The 22,683-nt window shown below is 34.2% G+C and overlaps 1 protein-coding gene across 11 annotated transcripts in view; it reads left to right on the top strand.

Moving 5' to 3' along the window:
• Window positions 1-22,683, top strand: part of KLF12 (KLF transcription factor 12) — a 578,512-nt gene that overhangs the window by 404,747 nt on the left and 151,082 nt on the right. For 2 of the 11 annotated variants that reach the window (XM_026017722.2, XM_072760699.1), the window contains exon 4: window positions 2,193-2,263. The exons of 8 other annotated variants lie outside the window; for them this stretch is intronic. The gene's annotated coding sequence lies outside the window, so the exon portion shown is untranslated. Of the gene's footprint in view, window positions 1-984; window positions 1,095-2,192; window positions 2,264-22,683 lie in introns of all 11 variants that reach the window. One more of the 11 variants, XM_026017721.2, reaches the window with a different exon arrangement.

Below are 22,683 nucleotides of genomic sequence, written 5' to 3'. Positions count from 1 at the left end.
GGCAGTGAAACTATTTGAAAATCTTTTCATAGGGGACAATAATTCTACACAAAAAAACTGGAAAGTGAAATTCTCTTGACCTTGTCAAACTGTAATTAGGCCTGTATTATCCATTTTGTTGTATTAAATAATTTATTTCCTTAGATTTATAAATCAGGAGAACTTTGACTAGATTTCATTTTGTGTTTGACTGTTTGATTGAAATATTTTGGACTCTCATATTAAATATAAGCAAAATATTTATCTTGCTAATTGGATGAAAACAATTATTTTACTGCTTTAAACATTAGGAAATATTAAAGAAAAAATATTATTCTAGATTTTATTCCTCTTCAGTATAAAATAGCATTTATTAATGATTCTATGCAGATGCCAAAATACAGACTGGAAATGAAATCTCTGGCTTTGTAAATAATAACTTATAAATCTTGAGTTATAAAAATGGAATGATTTCCCTTAATATACCTTTCATTTCCAAAGCTCTGTTTTCTTAATTTCTGTTTAATTTTCACTTGGCAATGACTCCTGAAATTTGACTTTTGTTATCTCTAGAGAGTGGGTTTAGGAATTAATGATTATAAATAGGTACATAAAAAGAGTTCTGTTTCAGATATTAACATTTTTTAAGGTATCAGCCTTATTAAGAATTGGGTTCATATTTTTTAGCACAGTGATAATAACATCTGTTTGCTAATAACATCAAGTCTACTCTTTTTAAAGGCAGAAAGTCTTTATAGATTTTTTTTCTTCAAACAGGTCAAGGTGCAGTTTTCCATTCCATAATAGGCCAGTTAATTGTACTAGGTTTCTGTTTCAAGAAAAACACTATTTAGAACATAGCCAAGAATCTGGAATTTAGAAAAATTGTCTTTGGAAGAGCGGCCCTTTTCATGCACCTGTGAACGAAAATCCCACAGGTCCTTAAAAGCCTATTTATTCTAATTTTAGACACTAGTTTTACCACATGTTTGTTTTGTTTTCCAGCTCTAAAAGTAGTTTTGAAGCAGCAAATTAGGAAGGGAACGGGTGAGTCATGGCTACAGGCATATGGAAGCAGCTGGAAGTGACAGAGCAACCTCCATCACATGTTGGAGGTAATTCCTCATAAAGACCAAAGATGCTACATTTATGTTTTATTACAATAATTCTTTATGTGTTTTTTTCCCTTAACTACGGCATGCAGTTAGTTTACCATGCTGATGGTAGTAGTATGAGGCAATGAACTGAATTTGAATTTCCTTCTGACTCATTTAACTGTCTCTCAGAGTTAGTCTGGGTCTAATACCAACTATGTAAGTTGAAAAGTTTTATATTTGTTCATTAGGAGAAGAAAGGCAAAGTCCCTAACCATTTCCTTTTCTCAGCAATCTAATATTTAATTGGGGTGGGAGAAAATAAATAATTAAGGGAGCTGTGTGTGAAGTTCTAGGTATGCATGACTTGCTGTGGACCCAAGAAGGGTCTCTCTCTATACACTGGGCAGAGGGGAGCATTTTATTAGACAGATGGTATGAGCTCAGTTTTAAGGGAGAAAAGAGTTTAGCTGGGTAGAGGAGATAGAGAGCCCTGCTCTAGGCAAAAGGAATGGCCCCCATAGTCACTGAGAACCGAAGGAACAGGATTTGAGAATCTCAGGTAGTTAAGGAGCTTCTGGTAAGGTGGGATAGAACAGGGGTCAGCAAACCTTCTCTGTAAAGGGCCAATTAGTAAACATTTTAGATTCTGCAAACCTTATGGATCATATGGTCTGAAGTAATAGCTTCCCTCTGCTGTTGTCCCACCAATGCAACCACAGACGGTATGTAAATGAGTAGGCGTGACTGTGTTCCATGCTTACAGTTCACAAAAATGGCCTTCTTGGATTTGCCCCAAAGTCTCCAACTTGCCACACCCCTGAAGTGGAGCTTGTGTAAGCCCCATGGTCCTCTACCTCTTTACATAATTTTCTTGTTATTGTTGTTAATAACTTTGTAGGATTGATCTCAAATGGCATAGTGTCAATGGAATTATGGAAAGTTTGTATGTACCTTCTCTTCAAAATATTTTATTTCTGTGTGTTACGTATTATAGTTTTCATATCTGATTTTTGCTTTTATGGAGATTCCAACATTTGTTTGCATAGTGTTATAGTAATTGCCTACAATGTCTCATTATCTTCATATCCCTTATTCTATTTTCTTTTTGTTCCCAAGTTTGTGTCACATTCAAATTGTCACCATAGAAGAGTAGCAGGAAAGACATCGAATATCCCAGGATCGTGGAGGTAGGCGTTACAAACCAGTAACATTTGAGCTCACCCTTGAGGGATAAGTAGAATTTTGCTGAGCAGTGAGAAAAATAAATGATATTTTGGGTATAAGAAGTAGCATCAGCAAAGATAAAAAGATGTGCATAGGAGTGTAATACTCACTGAACAACAGGTAGTCCAGAATATTTGAAAACCTGGAGGATTTAGGTCTATCCTCTGTTTTAGTGCCTTGATTGACATTCTTGGTAGTTTGGGATTTTTCCTACAGTCTGTGGAAAGTTCTTGCTCCTCTGCAGAGTCTGTTATCCTCATCACAGCCAAGATGGTCCTTTTAAACATAACTTAGACCATATCACACCTCTATTCAAAGATTTCACACACAAAAAATCATTGCCATGATACTAAAAGATACTAAAAAGATACTATGTGACCTGGTTCCTTTCTCCCCTGTCTGAATCATTTTCTCTCATGTTTCCTATTCCCCCTCTGCTGGCCTCCTTAGAGCTTCTCAAGCATACTCAGCCCCACTGCCTGTTCATGGCACTCACAGATCCTCTGGAGCACTCTTCACTGAGTATCTTCCTTATTTCATCCAGGTTTCATATCCAATTTGATTTTATCAGGCAGGCCTTCTGTGACCCACCCCATCTAAATGGAAGCTTCTTCCATGATATTCTCTGGCTTCTCATCCTGCCTACTTTTTCTGGCTAGAAAATCTCTCTTTTAGGAAGGTAAATCTGATGTTGCTGGAGAAGTTGGACTCCAAAATAGGAGAGGGCTGTGGGTCAAATGAGAGAATGAGAATTTTGAGGAATTATGAGAAGTGTTCAGCATAGTATTTCAGGCCAGGAATATTTTGAAATAATTAATAGAAGTTTTGCACCCTCTTTACATTTTTGTTGTTCTTCACTCCTCTTTTAATTTTGCCTACTTAGAATAGCTCCCACAGCATGTCCAAATGAGAAAGTACTTTTATGTAAGAAACATCAAATTTCTAAGGTTGAATTTTATGTTTCTGTAATCCCTATAGGAAAATGAAAAAAAAAATTTTTGCCTTTTTATTAGCATCTGTATAATTTTATGTGATTATCCATATAGAATGTAATTTTCCAGTGTGAATAGAGGTTGTGGAGTAGGTAATTTAATTAAATTTACTTTGAGTTTATGTTTTTCTAAAACCAGATATAAGGTCAATGTAACTCTTATGCTCCATTAAGAGTCTAAGATTCATGAGAGATATCCATTAATACCTTTTCAGATTTGAAGGTCAAGAGAAAATGCCAGTAGAGTTATTACTATTTTATCATGAAGTCCTTTATGATAGCTAAAATACTAAGAAAAAGTAACAACTAAATTATATAATAAGAATTTATTAACTATGGGGATCCCTGGGTGGCTTAGTGGTTTGGCGCCTGCCCAGGGCATGATCCTGGAGTCCTGGGATTGAGTCCCACGTCGGGCTCCCAGCGTGGAGCCTGCTTCTCTCTCCTCCTGTGCCTGTGCCTCTCTCTTTCTCTCTCTACATCTATCATGAATAAATAAATACACCTTAAAAAAAAAGATTTTATAAAAGAATTTATTAACTAGATAAACATCTGTTTGAGGGAAAGTACTTCAGATCCAAGAAAAGATATATCAAACAACTATTTTGTATCATGTAAGCAGTTATATGTATCCTCTGACATTCCCTAACTTGTCTGGCCAGGATGAGGTGTGAGAATACCTAGATAAAGTTTAGGAAGAAGTGAATAAACATAGCAGTATTTGTAGTCATTTCTGGTTGAGCAAACTTTTTTTTTTATCTTTATATCTATCCATATATACAAACAATGAACTGTGGTGTGTGGAAACATTTGATGGAGAGAATACTTCAGCACATTACTGAATATGAAGTAGTGATTTTCCCCCTACTTCTGTTGCCTGAATTACAAAGTTTTGCCTAAAGGAAATTTTGCCTGTGATCATTTTAATGTTGTGTGTGAGGGTTGCTTAGAGGGCCTATATAGCTCTATCAGGCAGGTGAGACCCAGTATGCTGAGTCAGCTGGATTTTATAATTGGCATGCACTTTATTCAAAATTGGGAAATAACGTAGTATTATGGGAAATTGTATTACTTATGGCACAAGTTATGGTAATGAAAAAATATCCAAGAGCAATGAAGGAAATTACTTCTAGAAAAATCCATGGTTAAAGAATTTTTTTTTTTTTTTTAAGAAAATGTTTTGGTAAATTGTTCTTTGTGGACAGTACTCCTTCCTGTAGTATGGAGGACTGGGTACTCTGGAAAGTCATCCTGCTACAAAACAATTAGAGAACAGATAAGAGAGATCTTGAGTTCCTTCTACCATTCCCAATTGTTCTCTTCCCAGTCTACACAATGACAAATGCATGCGTGCACATAAATGTACATATTAAAATATCATGAAGCCATAAACTAGTCTTAACCTGAGAACAGTGTCTGTATTAGAGCTAGGGCTGACCAAGATCACGAACCAAATAGAATTAAAATAAATATATATATATATATATATATATATATATGTATGTATGTATGTATGTATGTATGTATGTATATGTATATATGTCAATGGATAGGCTACACTTTTGTTAAAACTTGAAAATGAAAACAAACCCAAAACTCAAAAATGACAAAGAAGTTCAAAATAAAAGCAGGATAAAGACATCACTTCACAAAGGATTACACCAATAGACTGCTATCCAACTTCTCAATATTAACAATGGCAGCTAGGAGAAAGTGGGGTAGTATTTTCAAATACTGGGAGAACATGTCAACATAAAGTTGTATAGTCACTATTTTATAATTCTGTGAAAGATCTTTCGAATATATGAGCAAAAACAGGGATATTTTTATGTGAACAAAAACTAAGGACCTAAGTAAAGGAAATTCTAAAATACTCATCTGAAGGATTCTGACATGTGGAAGATAATGGAAGGATACCAAAAGGATTATCTGAAATGTAAAAAAGAATGGTGACCAAAGAAATTGATAAACATTTCATAAAAATACACACTTTTTTCTTAAAGTAATACTATTAATATTTGATTTGTAGGGTTATTAAACGGTAGAATTAAAATATTGAATTATGGTTAATAGTTAAGTTTGGAGAGAAAACTGGGAGTTAGTTTCTGTTGTTATTTGTCTATGACATTGTTAATTGGCTTGGTAAGAATTCAGGAGTAATTACAGAAAGAATAGAGTTACAGTACATAATTTCCCAAACTAATAGAATTGGGGGAAAATGTATAAGACAACAGGAAACAAACAAACAAAAAATAATAATAATCATCTCTCTTTTACTCTACATTTTTTAATATTGGTAGTGAGAACAAATAAACAGGACAAATAAGAAGGAAAAAGGTGATTTTTTAAAAAGCCAAATTTCACTAATCATAATAAATGTAAATAACTATGGTAGGCTGAATCCTGGCTGGCCTCCAAGATTTTCTGTCTGCCCCACCATAGGTACATGCAAGTTGAACCTGTCAATGAAGGCTTAATCAAGTGAAACCTTGATTTTAGCCTATGAGACCCTGTGCAGAGCACCCAGCTAAAATATGCTGAATTCTCAACCCACAGAAACTTCAAGATAATAAGTTTGTGTTAAGCCACTAAGTTTATGATGAATTGTATGCAGCAATAGAGAACTAATGCAGTGTATTAAACACAAAAGCCAAAAGATGGAGATTGGTTTGGATTTAAAAGCATAATTATATGTGGTTTATAAGAAACACACCTAAACCTAAAAACAAATAAAGATTGAAAGTAAAGGGATCACAACAGGTTTACCATGGAGGTTTGCCCATTTTATTTAAGACCATTTAGCCTTTAGTACATAAAATATAATTAGGTAGAGATAGAGAATTTCACTACATATTTTATTGGGGTGATATAACAGTTGTAAACTTGTAAGCAACTAGAAAAGTAGAATGAAAATATATAAAGCAAAATTGATTGAAGATAAAAACTTGAAAGACCCTCTGTGATATGGATTGAGATTTCATTATACCATTGTCAGTTGTTTTGATGTCAAACAGAAAAAGCTAATAAAAATAATGATCATTTATGTAACATAACTAATAAGGTAAATGGAATAAACATAGCAAGATCTCTCCAACAATTTTGAAAAAAAACTTTCAAAAATTTCAAAACTGCAAAAATGTACCAAAAATAGTAAAACCAAGCCTTATCCGATTTCTAAAAATTCCTGTCACACTGACTGCATTTTCTGACTACTGCATTTAATTAGAAGTCATAGAGTAAAAATATACATTTCAAATTTTAAAGTCTTTATAAATAACTCCTGAATCAGAGAAGAAATTATAATGGAAACTAAAAAAAAATTTAGAATTGCATGAAAATGGAAATACTGTATATTGAAATTTGTAGGATGCTGTAAAACTGTTATTTGTGACTCCTAAGGGAATAAATGCATGTATTAGAAAAGAAGAGAAGTTGATTAGGGATGTCTGTTTTATTATACTTTATAGAAATTCATTTATTGAAATAATTATTTACATACCATGCTTACCTATGTTAATTGTGTTTTTGCCTAGTTTAAATATTACAAAAGTAAATGATCAAAAAAATTTTTTTGATAGAGTAGTTGATGATCTAATTAGTCAGTAATTACTATGTTCTTTTTATTCCTTTACATATGATATATGAAAAATTAAGGTGGATAACTGTTGAAATAGAGGTAGTTTTGAAACAGTAGTGAACCATACCCAAATTGTTACTAACCATGTATTTATTTTATATCTCATCCTTGAAATTATAACTCAAATCTGATATTTAGGAATAGCTCTAGATATATGCAACTTAATAAAGACAAAGAGCTATGATTCTTAAAACATTTTTTAAAATTTAATATTTAACCTAAGACATTTTCGTAAGGTGTTACTTAAAAGAAAGCTATCATTGAAACCTTTAGCAACTAATGCTTGAAAAAGCGTTAATAATATAATTATTAAATCGTGATGATCAGTTGTCCCACATTTCTTAGTTACAGTGACTTGAACTGGTAGCAGTTACTGGTTTCCCTCAGAGTAAGCCATTTGCCAAATTGGTGGGTGGTATAATAAGGTGTGCCTGTCTTTTTCCCAAGCTTATACAAGTACTTTGCTTCAGTTTAAAGTCAGTGCTCTGTGCTAAAGAAAACAGAAGTCCATTATTGAGTAATTCAGAATAGACTGGCATTGCTGCAGTTACATTTTCCTAAATAGCTGAATTTATCAGTACTAAATTTTATTGTAAAAAGGGCATCATGTCATTATTTGACATGGCTATACTACTTCTAGGAAGATTAATTGATTTATAATCTGTTCTAATTTACTGTAGTGCATAATATTTAAACTTCTTGAACAGGCCTGAAATGTTTCACAGGGGATATCTCTCCTTTTTGTCTTTTGATAATCTGAGTGATTTGCCTTTGTAGAACTGCCTATTTTCTCCCACAAAAAGCCATATATCTACTATCCATAAAATAGTCCCAAGGTCAGATATTCAGACAATTCATAAATACCTTATCTGATATCATTACAGGGTGAGCAAAAAGCTCAGTAATAAAAATTCAGAACTGCTGCTTCCTTAATAAGTAGTCCACAGCTCTGGAGGCTGTACTTGACCTCATCAGAATTCTCCCCTGTGAACAGTCTTCAACCTTGCCTTTTCCTCTGCTATAGTAGCCTTTGGTTCCCTGACATGACTTTTCTAACCAAGTTCACTTGTATTCATTTACATTTTTAATGAATTATTTGCTTCAATGCCTTTTTTGAGTGGTGCCATATGTTTATTATTCACGTTATAAATTCTGAATATCTTCTTAATTTAAATACTATAGTAGCGGTTTTGGATACATAGTGTGAATTATTTCTAGATATTTTGAAATACATTACTGATATTCAATAACCCTACATTTTCTTTCCTCTGAGAGTAGTATATTAAATCTTTTCATTTCACATAGTTTTACTTGGAACAGAAATAGAACACATTCAAGTTCATTATTATTTTTTTAATAAAATGGTACACTAAAGAGTTCAGGCTGAGCAAAGGTTTATATAATTTTCAGTAAAATCTACAAAACCAATGTGAACATAGGAGAAGAATTATCAAGTAGAGTTTTAGTAATTCACTTCTGGGTGCTTTGATTACATAGTATTTTAGTCAGAGCTTTACCGATTTTAAGCTGTGTAAGTAAAATGTAGGTTGTTTCTAAATAGTAGAAACACAACAACCACATCAAAACTAAAGCAAAAGAAAATTTGACAGAGAGTATTTTGAGAATTGCCATCTATTTTTAAATTAGGTAACACAATGTTAGAAATCTCAGATCATATTTAATAAAGCTATATTAGGAGGTCACTCCTCAGTATCTGACAGGTGATTCTCTTGGCTCATTTCATGTTTAGGCTTAGCCTCCCTTGTGCTTATTTTTAGAGGTTGAATCTATCAAAGTAATTTCTCTCTTTATTGAAGTTCTCACTTAATAGGGAAGCAGAGATGAAAGCAAAACAGGTCAAATTGATCATTGATTAGATTGTTTTAGCAGGCTATTATCAAATGGCCAAAGCGAATAAAATCACTCCCTTAGATCCATTGCTGAATCTGTTAGAATGTTCTGTGGTAAAATTATGTGATGGTTTTTCACCTTTCATTTTAATGTGATTCAACTTACAATTGTTATTACACATGTGATATGACATAATGAAAATTCTTTTGATGAAACACACAGATTTGACATAATGAAAATTCTTTAGGCTTAAAACCATGAAAATTTGATAGGTCAATTCAATTCCAAAGGACATAAGAGAGAAATAAGCAAATAGGATTAAGAGAAGCATATAAGAGCACCAGCTTCATTTCATTTATTTATTCAAACATTCTGGGTTTTGGGGATGTAGCAGTGAAGGAAATAAAAGTATCTACTTTCATGAAGCTTCATTGATTTCTTCTGCCTCTGACTATTTGGATTCCCACAGTTAGCATTTGAGACCTTCACTCCTAAAAGCTTGACTGTTTCTTAGAACATTTCAAAAATTTATCAGACAATGCCTTTTAAGATCTTTTTTTTTTCAATTTGAGAGAGAAAACACAAGTGGGGGAAGGGGTAGAGGGAGAAAGAAAATCTCAAGCAGACTCTCTGCTTAGCATGGAGCCCATTGCAGGGCTGGATCTGATGACTCTGAGATCATGACCTGAGCTGAAATCAAGAGTCAGATGCTTAACCGACTGAGCCAACCAGGAGCCCCTATTAGTGCTTAAAAAAAAAATTTTTTTTTTGTTTAGTGTAGTTGATCCACAATGTTACATTAGTTCCAGGTGTACAAGTGATTCAACAATGCAGTATATTATTCTGTGTTCACCGCAAGTGCAACTACCATCTGTCACCATACAACAGTATGATAATACTATTTACTATATTATCTGTGTTGTGCCTTTTATTTCCATGGTTTAGTCATTCCAGAACTAGAAACCTGGATACCCTACTCCCCTTCACCCATTTTGCCTATTCCTCTACCCACCTTTCCCTCTAGCAACCATCCCTTTGTTCTCTATATTTATAGGTCTGATTCTATTCTTTGTTTATTCACTTGTATTTTAGATATTATATATCAGTGAAATCATATATTTGTCTTTCTCAGTCTGCCTTCATTTAGCATTTTACTCTGAGTCCATCCATGTCATCACAAATGGCACGATCTTATCCTTTTTTAACAGCTGTGTAATATTTCAGTTTGTGTGTGTGTGTGTGTGTGTGTGTGTGTGTACACCACATTTTATTTATCCATTCATCTAGTGATGGACACTTGAGTTGCTTCCATATCTTGGCTATTGTAAATAATGCTGCAATAAACATAGGGGTGCATATCTTTTCAAATTAGTGTTTTTGTTTTATTTGGGTAAACACCCAGTAGTGGAATTACTAGATCATATGGTATTTCTATTTTTAATTTTTTTAGTAACCTCCTTACTGTTTTCTACAGTGTCTGTGCCAATTTACAATCCTATCAAGAGTGCACAAGAATTTCTTTATCTCCAGATTTTTGCCGACACCTGATATGTCTTTCTTTTTGGTTTTAGACATTCAAAAAATACTTAACTTACTTCCTTTCCTCACTCCATGTAGCTCTCCCATACCTACTTCTTAAGGATATCTTAGCCAAGTAAAATATCCAGTAAGGCCAGTGGCTTCCTAGGTACTCCCAGATTTATACCCTTTTTTTCTTAATTGATGGAGGCTGACCCACATTCCATGTTCTATCTTGGGCAGTGGCCCAGGTTCCTGCCAGGGTCTAATCTCATTATCTCACCACTACCAGTTCTGTCAAGAGTAATTGCCCTCCTGCTGTATTTTACCTTGTTTTCAGGTAAGCCACTGAGGAGTCTCGGTAATCCATAAACTGTCTGCAAAAACTTGAGAGTTCAGAATATTGAATAGATAACATTATTCTTCTAGGTAACAACTTTACTCTTCAGATAATGTACACATAATTTTGTTTAAAGGATTAATGGTGACCTGCAGAAGTTCTAAGCTAAAGGGTTGGCTCATTCATTCATTTTTTTTTTTTAGGTAACTTTTATTTTTAATTTGACATATAACACACACAGAAAAGTACATAAATTATAATTGTGCTATTTGTGAAATATTTACAAAGTTAACACAGACCTGTAACTGCCACCCAGATAAAAAGGGATTTATATGTCTTGTTCAAATTCCATCACTGTTCAGTTTCAAGAATAATGACTCTCCTGACTTCTAAAACTATAATTTAATTTTGCCTGTTCTTGAATTTTCTCAGTTTTTGATAGCAAGTATGGCAGCCTCATAAAAACATTTAGAAATGTTTTCTTTCTTTATTCTTGGGAAGGTTTTGTGTAAGATTTGGGTTATTTCTAAATTACTCCATAATAATGGGTTTGAAATAATTGATTCATAAAGCAAATATGGGCCTAGAAGTTCTTTAGTGAGAGAGTAAAGTCAATTTCTTCAATAGATACAGGAACCTTCAGGTTTTCCTTTTCTTTCTTGTATCAGTTTTGGTAAACTGTACTTAATAAACAATTTCTCTATTTTAATTGTGTGGGCTTAGATCCTTGTTTCTCAGTCCTGACATTGTTAATGACTGACTTCTCTCTCTCCCCTTTTTAAATCAGTTTTGCAACGAGTTTATGAATTTATTAGTCTATTAAATAACAAATTTGAGGTTTTGTTGCAGTTCTCTGTTGCGTATTTGTTTTCTATGTAATTAGTTTTGGTGTTATGTTTATTATTTTCTTCCTGTTTTTATTTAGAATTAATTTGCTTTTCTGTTTCTTCTTTAGATTCTTAGATCATTGATTGTCAGCCTTTCTGCTTTTCTGGTACATGTTTTAAGGGCAAAAATGCTCATCTAATCACACCTTTAATTATATCCCACAGTTTTACATATCCTATTTTTATTCTTATTTGATTAAAAATATTTTCTAATTTTCATTCTAATTTTAACCCTATGGACTGACTTCAGGTATACCATTGATTTCTAAATACTCAGGAATTTTTTAGTTATTTTTTGTAGTTGATATTTAGCTTAATTCCATTGTTGTCAGAGAACATATGCTGAAGAATGTTTACTCTTCGAATTTGTTAAGGCTTATTTTTATCTCATGGTATGTTCAAATTCTGTTAAATAGTTCATGAGTACTTTGAAAATCTGTTTATTGGGGGAGATATTAGGTACATTGTTCTAAAATGGTGAAGTAAAAAAAAGTTTATTAATTGTATTTTCTTTTTAAATCTTCTATATTCCTATTCATATTTTGTTTACTTTATCAGTTGAGAAAAATGTGTTAAAATCTCACACTTAGATATGTACTTGTCTATTTGTTTTACTCCTTTATGTTTTTCTTTTGAGGGTATTTTTTAGGTGATACAAATTGAGACTTACTGTATATATTCCTGTTGGAGAGGTCATTTTGTCATTACAAGATGTCCATCTTAGTTTGTAGTACTTACTCTAGTTTACTATCAATTTTTTTTTTCTGGTATTTGTAGAGCTATATAAGCATTTTATGACTTAGTATTTGCCTAATTCTTGTCATTCTTTTAGTTTCAACTTTTATATTCTAACATTCAAGATTTGCCACTTTTAGGTTGTTAAAAAAATTTAAACTATAAAAATATGTAAAAACATTAAAAGCTAGACTACTTAACTCTAGAATGTGGGATCTTTACATTTAAATATACCATCTTACTCTATATTTTTTACTTCTTTTTTTCTGTAATATTTTTATTATCCTTCCCTATGTTCTCTGTATTAATCCAGAAACTTTCTTTTGTATATTTTCCCTTTTGTTATTAAGCTTTCTAGCTTTTTAGTATAAATATTATTTTATTACTTTTAATGGCTTTTCCTAGAGATTGCATTGTCCCTTTGACTTGTTAATGTCCACCATAGATTTTTTTGCTTGTTTCTAGACAATGCAAAGATGTTGGGACACTTTAATTCTCTATATCCCTCTCCTTCTTTGTCTTACATTTTAAACCAAACAAGATATAATTATTAGTATAGTCATTATTCAGTTAGATTTACCTATGTATTTACCTTTATCTTTCGCTCCAGGAAAGTTGATCTTATACAAAGTACTCTGCCTTAGCAGAAATTAAATTTGCCCATTTCTTTTCACACATTTTATCTGATATAAATTTGCCTATATTACTTTAGATTATTTTTCATCTCATCGCTTTAGATCTTACCCATAAAGCCCGTCATGAAGAAGTTCTGCAATTTTTTTTTTTTAATTTTTATTTATGATAGTCACAGAGAGAGAGAGAGGCAGAGACACAGGCAGAGGGAGAAGCAGGCTCCATGCACCGGGAGCCCGATGTGGGATTCGATCCCGGGTCTCCAGGATCGCGCCCTGGGCCAAAGGCAGGCGCCAAACCGCTGCGCCACCCAGGGATCCCGAAGTTCTGCAATTTAATTCATGTTTTTGAACCATTGGTGAAAAATGTATGCAGTCACCTTTTGAGATAATGTGATCTGTAGAACTACTCATATTACCTTTTTATTCTAACAATAAGCACGAAGTCATATTTAAAATTCAGCTATCAAATTGACCCTAAAATTTGCTTTATTTATAGATTGCTCTTTTTGCTTTTATTCCCTATTTTTAATTTTTATATCATATATGTCTATCATCTTATATTTTCTATCAGTTTCCCTATGCATGAACTTGAGCAAGTGAAGCTTTTCAACTGTCATTCTCAACCAGCGTCAGAGTTGCCAACATCATCTTCTTTGAAATCCTTATTTTTATGATCTTTTTTTAAATATACTACTTGTATTACACATACATCCCATCTTTCCTCTGTGAACTTCTCATGTCAGATATTCCAGAAGATTTACCACAACCTGAATGATGGACTTTTGTGTTGATTGATGATCCTGTTGAACAGAATTTTTAGCAAGTCTTGCCTTGGCAGTCAGACTTAACTTCTGAACTTCTCTGTAATTTAAAGCCCTTCTGATTGGATATATTGGGTTTATAGTTAATAATATTTTCCTTTACTCGTAATAAGAATATTCATGTGTCAGTGAACAGTATAAACTCTTTCCTTTAATCTCTTACAAATAAACATCAAAATGTCATCTTTCTGCTTAATCTCAAGGCATATTTATATTTGTACTTGTGGGAAGACACAATGTGAGTCGGGTTCCCCTCCTCCACCAAGGACCATGAGCCCCTTTTCATATCATCACTTATTTGTTACCTCATGTATTGACTGGTGAAAGCATCAAAATATTAATAGCTTATTAAAACTCAAATCTAATAATTCAGCTCATTGGTAATGTATGGCTTTGAAAGAAGTGAATTCCTAATTGAAATTACAAGAGAAAGGGACAGTGTCGTCTATATGTCACCTTTCTACAAATCAGCATATCTGCTCTGTCCTTTATAAAATTAAGGAGCAATTATTTAAGCCTGATGTACTCTTCAGAGTTGCATTGACAAGAAATTATCCAGGACCATTTTAGGCAAACCAAGAAAAGGATTTGTTTTATTCTTCAATTATCTTACCACTTATAATTCTGTGATATGTAGCATATTAATGAAACTGTAGAATTGATATTATCGGTATCATTCTAGTCTCACAATCTCTTGTCCATAATTCTAAAATCCTTAAAAGTTCTGAAAATTTAATCCTTAAAAAAACTCCTTTAGAATTAAAACTTGGACTAAACTGGTGTGCAGATACTTATAGTCTTTATGTAAAAGACAATGTAAATGCTTATTTCTTTTACTGCAGACATATTCATGTGTCTGAGGATGCAGCTTCACAGGCCTTCTTGGAGGTGGGCTGTTACCTTCCTAAAATCCTAAACATTTGAATTTTGAAACATACATGGCCATATGGAGCTTAAAACAAGAAATTGTGCATCTCTAATCTTTTCTAGTTAGTTTTGATAGTTGTAATACATACATGTCTCCAGATGTTTTCTGCTATAGCAGATGATGAACACATTTTAACATTTGAGCCTACAATGTGTTATATGTAATTTATTGTATAATAAAGGCCATGTCATTTTATGGAAGATAGATGGATATAAACTATAGATTTTATAGAGTAAGATAGATAATAGCTAGAACAAAAAAATACAACCACAACTAACTTTGCATCAGGCAGTGTGTATTCAATAATTTAATCTTCAGAACTCCCTTCAAATGCTACAAATAGATACAAATATCAGCACCATTTGTAAGTGAAATACTGAAGTTTAGAAAGATAAGCAACTTGTTTGTGGTCACAGAACCAGAGCACAAACCTAACTGAAATCCATAACCTATGCCCTTCACCCCTCTGTTCTAGTGTTGTAATATATCTTTTAAAATTAATCATATAAGACGTTTAATAAATGTGAAATACGATTTCATGATCAGCTTTTGATTATCTTCCTGTTGATTACAGGAAAAAAATGCTAATAGCAAATCAACTTCCTTTTGTCATTCAGCATTTATCTGGGATCCTCCTTTCTGCTGTCACTTGGCTTGTGCTCAAGAAATACAAATGAATTTTAATATGAGCCTGAGAAAAAGAATATAATTATGGTGGTAAATCTGCTAGAATCATATAATGAATTTAAAACCCAACATAAATGCTTTTGGGATTATCTGTCATTTGGGATTACTTATTCTGTAAGTATCCCTTGTAAGACTGTAGATAATTGAACGTTGGCTATTTTACTGCAACTGAGTACTGATGCTAAGAAGAAAATGAACCATGTGAATATGAGCTCACTTATTTATTTAATAATTAATTTGGAATTTAAAGACAGGAATCATTTAAAGCCAAAAAACACAGAGTAACTTTATCTCATGAAAATCAAGGTTCTATCATTTGAATCAAAGAAGTAATTAATGTGCCTGACTTTTTTCTTTTTCTTATTCAATAAATAATCGAGTAATATACAGTTAATATTTTCTTACAGATGTTATAAGGAAAACTAATAAAGGAAAAATAATTCTGCTAATATGTGTTCATGAAGTCCATGAAAGCTTTTACTTAACCTTTTTGACTCTTTCTTCTTTATGAAATGATACAGTCTTTAAATTGCACAAAATGGAAGGAAAATGTTTTAAGGGGAGTGATTACAGTGTTTTCAACCTTTCCTAATCTACTGAAGGCAGATGTTATAAAATCAGTCATGGACATGAGTATTGTATTATAATAGAGGCCACGTATTTTGTGGTCGGAGATCGCTAAAAATTGTCTTGACGTTACCACTTACCATCTATAGAGGCATTGGCACATTTCTTAACCTTTCTCAGGTTCTGTTTCCCTTCTGTAAAATTGATTAATATAATTTCCTATATTGGGATGTTGAGGATTAAATGAATACACCATAATGCCTATATACACGTCTGTCTTAAATATTATACATGACTCCACACCTTTATATGTAGTGAAGGTGATTCAGACCTGAGGCTTAGATTTAGCTGGCAGGAGCCATCCTTTGGCTGATACCCAGAAGCCTTCCTGGAAAGACAGACGCTTAATGGAGTTGGGACCACCAGTTGCACTTGTGACTTCAGGTCTCTGACTCAACCCCAAGCCCCTTTGACTTTTATAAATACAAATACGGCTGTATTCTCCTCTTCACTGAAGCACAAGTATGAAAGCAATACAATATTAAATACTTAAAAAAGAAGACATATGAACTCAACACATATGTACACATCTAATATATAGATCATAAACTCCTCAAATTAATGTTTATGTAGATGCTCACTACACACTTACACACTCCCATGATTTTTAAGTGTCCTGCATGCCACGAAGTCGTGGGAATGTGTCTGTGCCCATCAGCATTCATACCAACACATAAACCACACCCACAGAGATGCACATACCAATGTTTGGACTGTACAGATGCATTTACCCGATTAACACATAGGGAAGAATTTGAGGAGGAAAAAAAAGAAAACAAAAAAATGCAAAGGAGTCAAAGGAAAAAACAGAATGCGAGAAGGAAGAAAAGTGATTGGAAAGAGATGATTGCTGAGTGTAGGGTCTCTCAAGCTCGTCACTCCTGATCTTTTGTCTTTGCTGTGATCTGTCCTGCCACTGTTGCCCTCTAATGTGATCATCAGAGGTGTCTTCAGATATTCATTGCTCAGGATCCCCCAGGGGATACAGTTCTCCTGGTTAAGAACTACTCCTTTAGTGTAATACTGGGTGTCAGATACATAGATGAAATTGGAGAAGATGGAATGGAGGGAGGCAAAAGTTCTAGTTTTAGAAGATTAATGTAAGGAACTGGTACAGTCAGCAAATCTGGGAAGAAGAGGAAGGGAAGGAGAATAAAATGTATGGAAAACGTGTCATAGAGTTTGGAGGGAGGAAGGAGCAAGTCAGGGTTGTTGATACAGGACATCACCACCGAAGGGATTAGAGTAGCATTTTTTTATTGATTACCTCAGGATGGGAAACTAACTGTATCAGACATAACACATTTATCATTGTATCTAATTATAAAATTTATAATCTCCCTTTCATGTATTTTTTTTTCCCTTTCATGTATTATTTCCTAATTGACAGAACACATAACAAAATCGTTACTAGCTTGGTGGAGTTTGACAGACGTTAAAACTAAATTTTATTTTTTTTAAGATTTTTTAAAAATTTATTTGACACAGAGAGAGAGAGAGTGAGCGAGAGAGAGCATGAGAGTGCAGGCATAGGTGGGGGAGTGGTAGAGGGAGAGGAAGAAGCAAACTCCCCACCTAGAAGTAAGCCGATTTGAGGGGGCTCAATCCCAGGACACTGGCATCATGACCTGAGCTGAAGGCAGATGCTTAACTGACTGAGCCACCCCAGGAGCCCTGAAAACTAAATTTTATTTTATTTTTAAAAATATTTTATTTATTCATGAGAGACACAGAGGCAGAGACACAGGCAAAAGGAGAAGCAGGGTCCCTCGGGGAGCCGGATGCAGGACTTAATCCCAGGACCCCCAGGATCATAATCTGAGCCACCCAGGTGCCCCCAAAAACCAAATCTTAGAATCAGAGAGAACATTGCCTTTTAACTGTTATGGTAATGTAGCATTTCTATGTGTACATTTTCTAGTTGTCAAAAACAAAAGCCCTGAAAGTAATGTACTTCAAATTAATAAAAACAAAAAGCGAGACTCAGGCATTATTGGATTTTAGGTCCACTAGAAGAGTGTGTCTTTAATCCCTTCTTTTTATTAATTTTTTATTTTTTATTTTTTTTTAAGATTTTATTTATTTATTCATGAGAGACACAGCGAGGCAGAGACACAGGAAGAGGGAGAAGCAGGCTCCATGCAGGGAGCCCGACATGGGACTCGATCCCGGGACTCTGGGTCACACCCTGAGCTGAAGGCAGGCAGTAAACTGCTGAGCCACCTGGGGATCCCCCCTTTTAAACATTACTTTGTGATATCTTGAAATAGTCCCTTCAAGTTCTGTAGTGAGAGGAATTAATAAAATGGCAATTAATAAATTAAATTCTTTTTAAATGAAGGAATGAGCCAATGGAAATGTTCACCTCTAATATTTGTATATACGTTATAATTAAGTTAATGTATTTACTGTTTGTTAAGTTTTAGACATGGGGTAATTTCATAGATTTATTCAATTTTAGAGTTAATAAGGGCTTTAGAGAGCAACTGGAGCTTTACTAATGAGCTTTAATTAAGAGCTTACTGTGGACCAGCGACTGTGATAGACTCAGGGCCGTAAAAGAACTAGAAGCATTGGTGTCTTCATGGGCACACAGGCTTGTGAGAGGACACGTGAAGCTCAGAGTGCTTGGAAGACAGAGGGCAGGACCTTGTTCAGGACAGGCGGAATCAGGGCTGGAGGAGGTGAGAGACTGAGGAAGTATGCAAAAAACATAATCAGAGGCATTTTAATTAGAAATTAAAGGAGGAGAGACAACAAGTGCACTGGTCTCATAATATAGAACTTAAGCCCTGGCAAGTGTGCCTTTTATAAAACCCCACTGCCTCTCACTTATTATGGTTCTATTTACAAAAGTTATACTTTATTACACTGCTTTTTATCAGATGTGCATCATTGGTTAAAAATAAAATAGTGGTTTTTTTTTTTTTTAAATTTCTGAGTGTTGGGCTTTAAAGAAAAGGAACAAGAGAAATTCAGTGGATGGTGAGCTGATTTAGCCACTTCCATTTCTAATTGTACTACATAATCTTTTAAGCCTTTTGGTTTTTCCATTTTATTCCACCATCTTTTCTCATTTCTTTCAAACTTATATAACATACAGTGTGGCCAGGGCACAAAATATGGAATGCTATTCTTAAGAATGATTTTTCCAGTTACTGTTACTCTAAGGCTCACTGTGAAAACCAACAGGAACTAAATAAGAAATAAACCCTATGATGTGGGTCACTGACACCTGCCTCATGTCATTAAGTTTGTTATGTGCCAAGGATGTAGGGAAAGTGAGCAAATGCCTACTAGACAGGTATTCGAGCAGTGCTCATTTTGATACTTTCTTCAGCAGGATTTTGCCATATACTGATTTTACATGAACTGCATTAAAAAATTTCTCAAAGACACAAGCTCGCTCTCTCCCTTCCTGTTTCAGGGCTGATAAGAACAGCATTGGGGAGGTAATTTAACCTTAGGAATTACTTTTGGGTTTTTTGTTTTTTAAGATTTTATTTATTTGAGAGAGAGTGAGCAAGCAAGAGAGAGAGAGAACATGAGTGGGGAAGGAGGGCAGTGGTGGAAAGACAGGGAGAAGCAGACCCCTGGCTGAGCAGGGAGCCCGATACGGGGCTCCATCCTGGGACTCCAGGAGCATGACCTGGGCTGAAGGCAGATGCTTACCTGACTGAGCTACCCAGGCGCCCTACTTGTGGGTTTAGATCATAGGTCCATATAATGTCATGGCCTTAGACGATTCTTTCAACTTCTGTGAAACTGTATTTCTTCATTTATAGAAATGAAAGAGAAAACTCTGCTAGATTATGTTGTACTAAATATTTTATGTTTATTTTTCTGCATTTTTAGTAATTATTTTAACTTAATTAGGTTTAACTTATGGTTACAAGGTCTCTATAATATTCCTCTGAATGTGTACTTAAGCTAAAAAATGTTACGATATCAAATTGCAAAGAATAAGCTTAATTTTGTCTCCTCCACCAACATTTTTATTTACACATGATGAAAATAAGGGAAAGGCTAGACGACTTACCGCAGAAATGTTTATAATCGTTTCTCCATTTGGTAAATTTGTGGGCAGTCTAGATTTCCTTTTTTCTTTTTTTTTTCTAAGTTTTTCTTATTTTCTACAGTGAACCTGTGCTACTTTTAAAATAAAAAAAAACTGTGTTACGTTTTGTGTATACACTCTGCAGAAGTTGATTTAAAGAGCAAGTGTTTCCTCGGATTCACTTTTTTTTTTAAAAAAAGATTTTATTTATTTATTCATGAGAGAAACAGAGAGAGAGAGAGAGGCAGAGACATAGTCAGAGGGAGAAGCAGGCTCCATGCAGGGAGCCCGACGTGGGACTCAATCCCAGGTCTCCAGGATCAGGCCCTGGGCTGAAGGCGGCACTAAACTACTGAGCTACCCGGGCTACCCCTTGGATTCACTTTTAATAACCTCTGTTTTTTTAAGGCACAATGTTAAAATATTCCCCCTGCATATACATTTCATGTTTTCTGAATGCGGTTCACTAAAAAGTGATGAAACTTTCATTAAAACTCTGAGGTTGGGGTCGGGGGAGTGGGTTCTTTCAGGGCAGGTGGTAAAATCCTTTTTTGGCCTCCTTACATATCTCACTCAGAGTGCAGTGCTGATTATATACTAATGTTCACTAAATACATATTGATTGAGTGAAACCTTTTCACCAAAAAGATAAAAAGCCTTGTAGTTCCCACACATTGGTACATAATTGTTTTCAGTAATTTCTCAAGTAGAAAATGTTTTCCCGGGAAACTGTAGTGCAGCAGTTTGGGATTCCCAGAGGAATCCATAGTTTCAACGCAATGGGGTTACTGCAGTTACATATATCTAGTTACTGATTGTATTTAGCTCTTTACTTCCATTCCAGTTACCCAGGTAGAGACACGGTTATGGAGGTAGAGACATTAATTTCTGTAAAGTAGCTGTGCCATTCTCTAAACCTGATGGGAGTAATGCCCTTGGCAGATTGGGATTTCAATAGAATTTGTTATTTTCTTCTAACAACAGTATGGCTCAAGAATCTAGGGAAAGCCAGATTAAAAATTAGAAATGCCTCTGTTCCCCCCTTTTTTTTCCTGAAAATATATTTCGTACACTCCTCTTGTGTATCTTCCTGAAAAGTAACAGTTCTTTTTATTTTAAAAATAGCACAGGTTCACTGTAGCAAATAAAGAAAAACTTAGATTAAAAAAAGAAAAAAAGGAAATCTAGACTGCCCACAAATTTCCAAATGTAGAAACCATTATTAGCCTTTCTGCAGTAAGTTCTAGCCTTTTCCTTATTTTCATGTGTAAATAAAAATGTTGGTGGAGGAGACAAAATTAAGCTTATTCTTTGCAGTTTGATATTGTAACATTTTTTAGTTTAAAATTATAGAGATAGTATTTTCCATGTCATTGAATATTGTTTTTCAAATCTGGCTCATCATTATATTCACATGTGATGCTTTTTAAACTGCTGGCACCTGCACCGCGTCCTGGACTTGCTGCATCTTTTACCTGTGAAATGTTGCATGGCTGATTCAGTTTATAGCTGGGACTAAAGCCATTGTTCCAAACTTTCTTCTGTTTTTATGCCCACTTTGTTGTTTTTAATGTCTGTTCCTATAAATAAGACAAAAATGAGTATTTGTGTATATTTCTTTGCCAAAATCCCCAAATGCTATCTTTGTCTAAATACAATTTTCTGCATTAAGTTATCCCCTGTTCCCCCAGGAGGAACCAACTTGAGTATATAAACTCATAAGTAGTTTAACTTTAGCAGCTAAAATATTTTAATGTATTAAATTAGTTATAAAACAAGCCACACTTTATATGAACTAATATATACATTTTAAAATACTCAATTTTTCCAGACTCCCCAATTTTATATGATTTTATTCAGTATCTTCACATTCAAGGTCAACATCAATGCTGCCAGTTTTTAAGCTGTCATTTTCTCAAACACGTCACCTCAATGGCTTGAGGTACAGCACTGTTTACATCAATGGCTGCCTCTGGGGTTTTTCTCCAAAGCCATCAGAAGTACTTATTTGCATGAAACTGGGATGGTTGGTATACATCTCATCTTCCTAATAGAACAGCCATCTTTCGAAAGCTGCTCTACAGTGCCAGCACTTGAAATTGTGAGGTGATTCCACATTCACATTCCCCAGGAATCCTGACTGTTAAGTTTCCTTGACTGCCCCCCCACCACCCTTTTTAAAGCATATTCTCTCTGGTGATTTCTGAAAGCCAACACTGGTGTTGATTGAAAATTTTGATTCCAAACATTATTCTGTTTTTCAAAATACAGTAATTAGGGGTAAACTTTGAATAGATCCTGAATATAAGATTTCTCTCTCTCAGCTTGGGAGAGGTGTATGTGTGTATGTGTGTACATGCATATGTATGGGGGGGTAGGGAAAAAGAGAGGGAGACGGCAATGCCCTAGATTCTTAAAAATGTTATTTACTTTAAGGTATTTTAAGACTCTTCACACATAGTTCAACAGCATTCCTGAAAATGTGTACCCAATTACTGCTAGTCTGCAGCATAATAAAATGTCTGTTTTGCTACACCCTTGACAGCATTACTATTAACATTTTTTAAAAAATCCTTATATAAGTGTCCCAGCCAATACTGAGCTAAGATGTTCCCTGTCATTATAAGTATCTCCTGAGTAGCAGGGGGTTTGGGGTTGCTTTCTCTTTT

The sequence above is a fragment of the Vulpes vulpes genome, chromosome 6 (assembly GCF_048418805.1).
Source record: "Vulpes vulpes isolate BD-2025 chromosome 6, VulVul3, whole genome shotgun sequence".
In the NCBI taxonomy this organism is placed as follows: domain Eukaryota; kingdom Metazoa; phylum Chordata; class Mammalia; order Carnivora; family Canidae; genus Vulpes; species Vulpes vulpes.
Note: the sequence above shows the minus strand (reverse complement) of the source record. Positions and strands in the feature narration are given on the sequence as shown.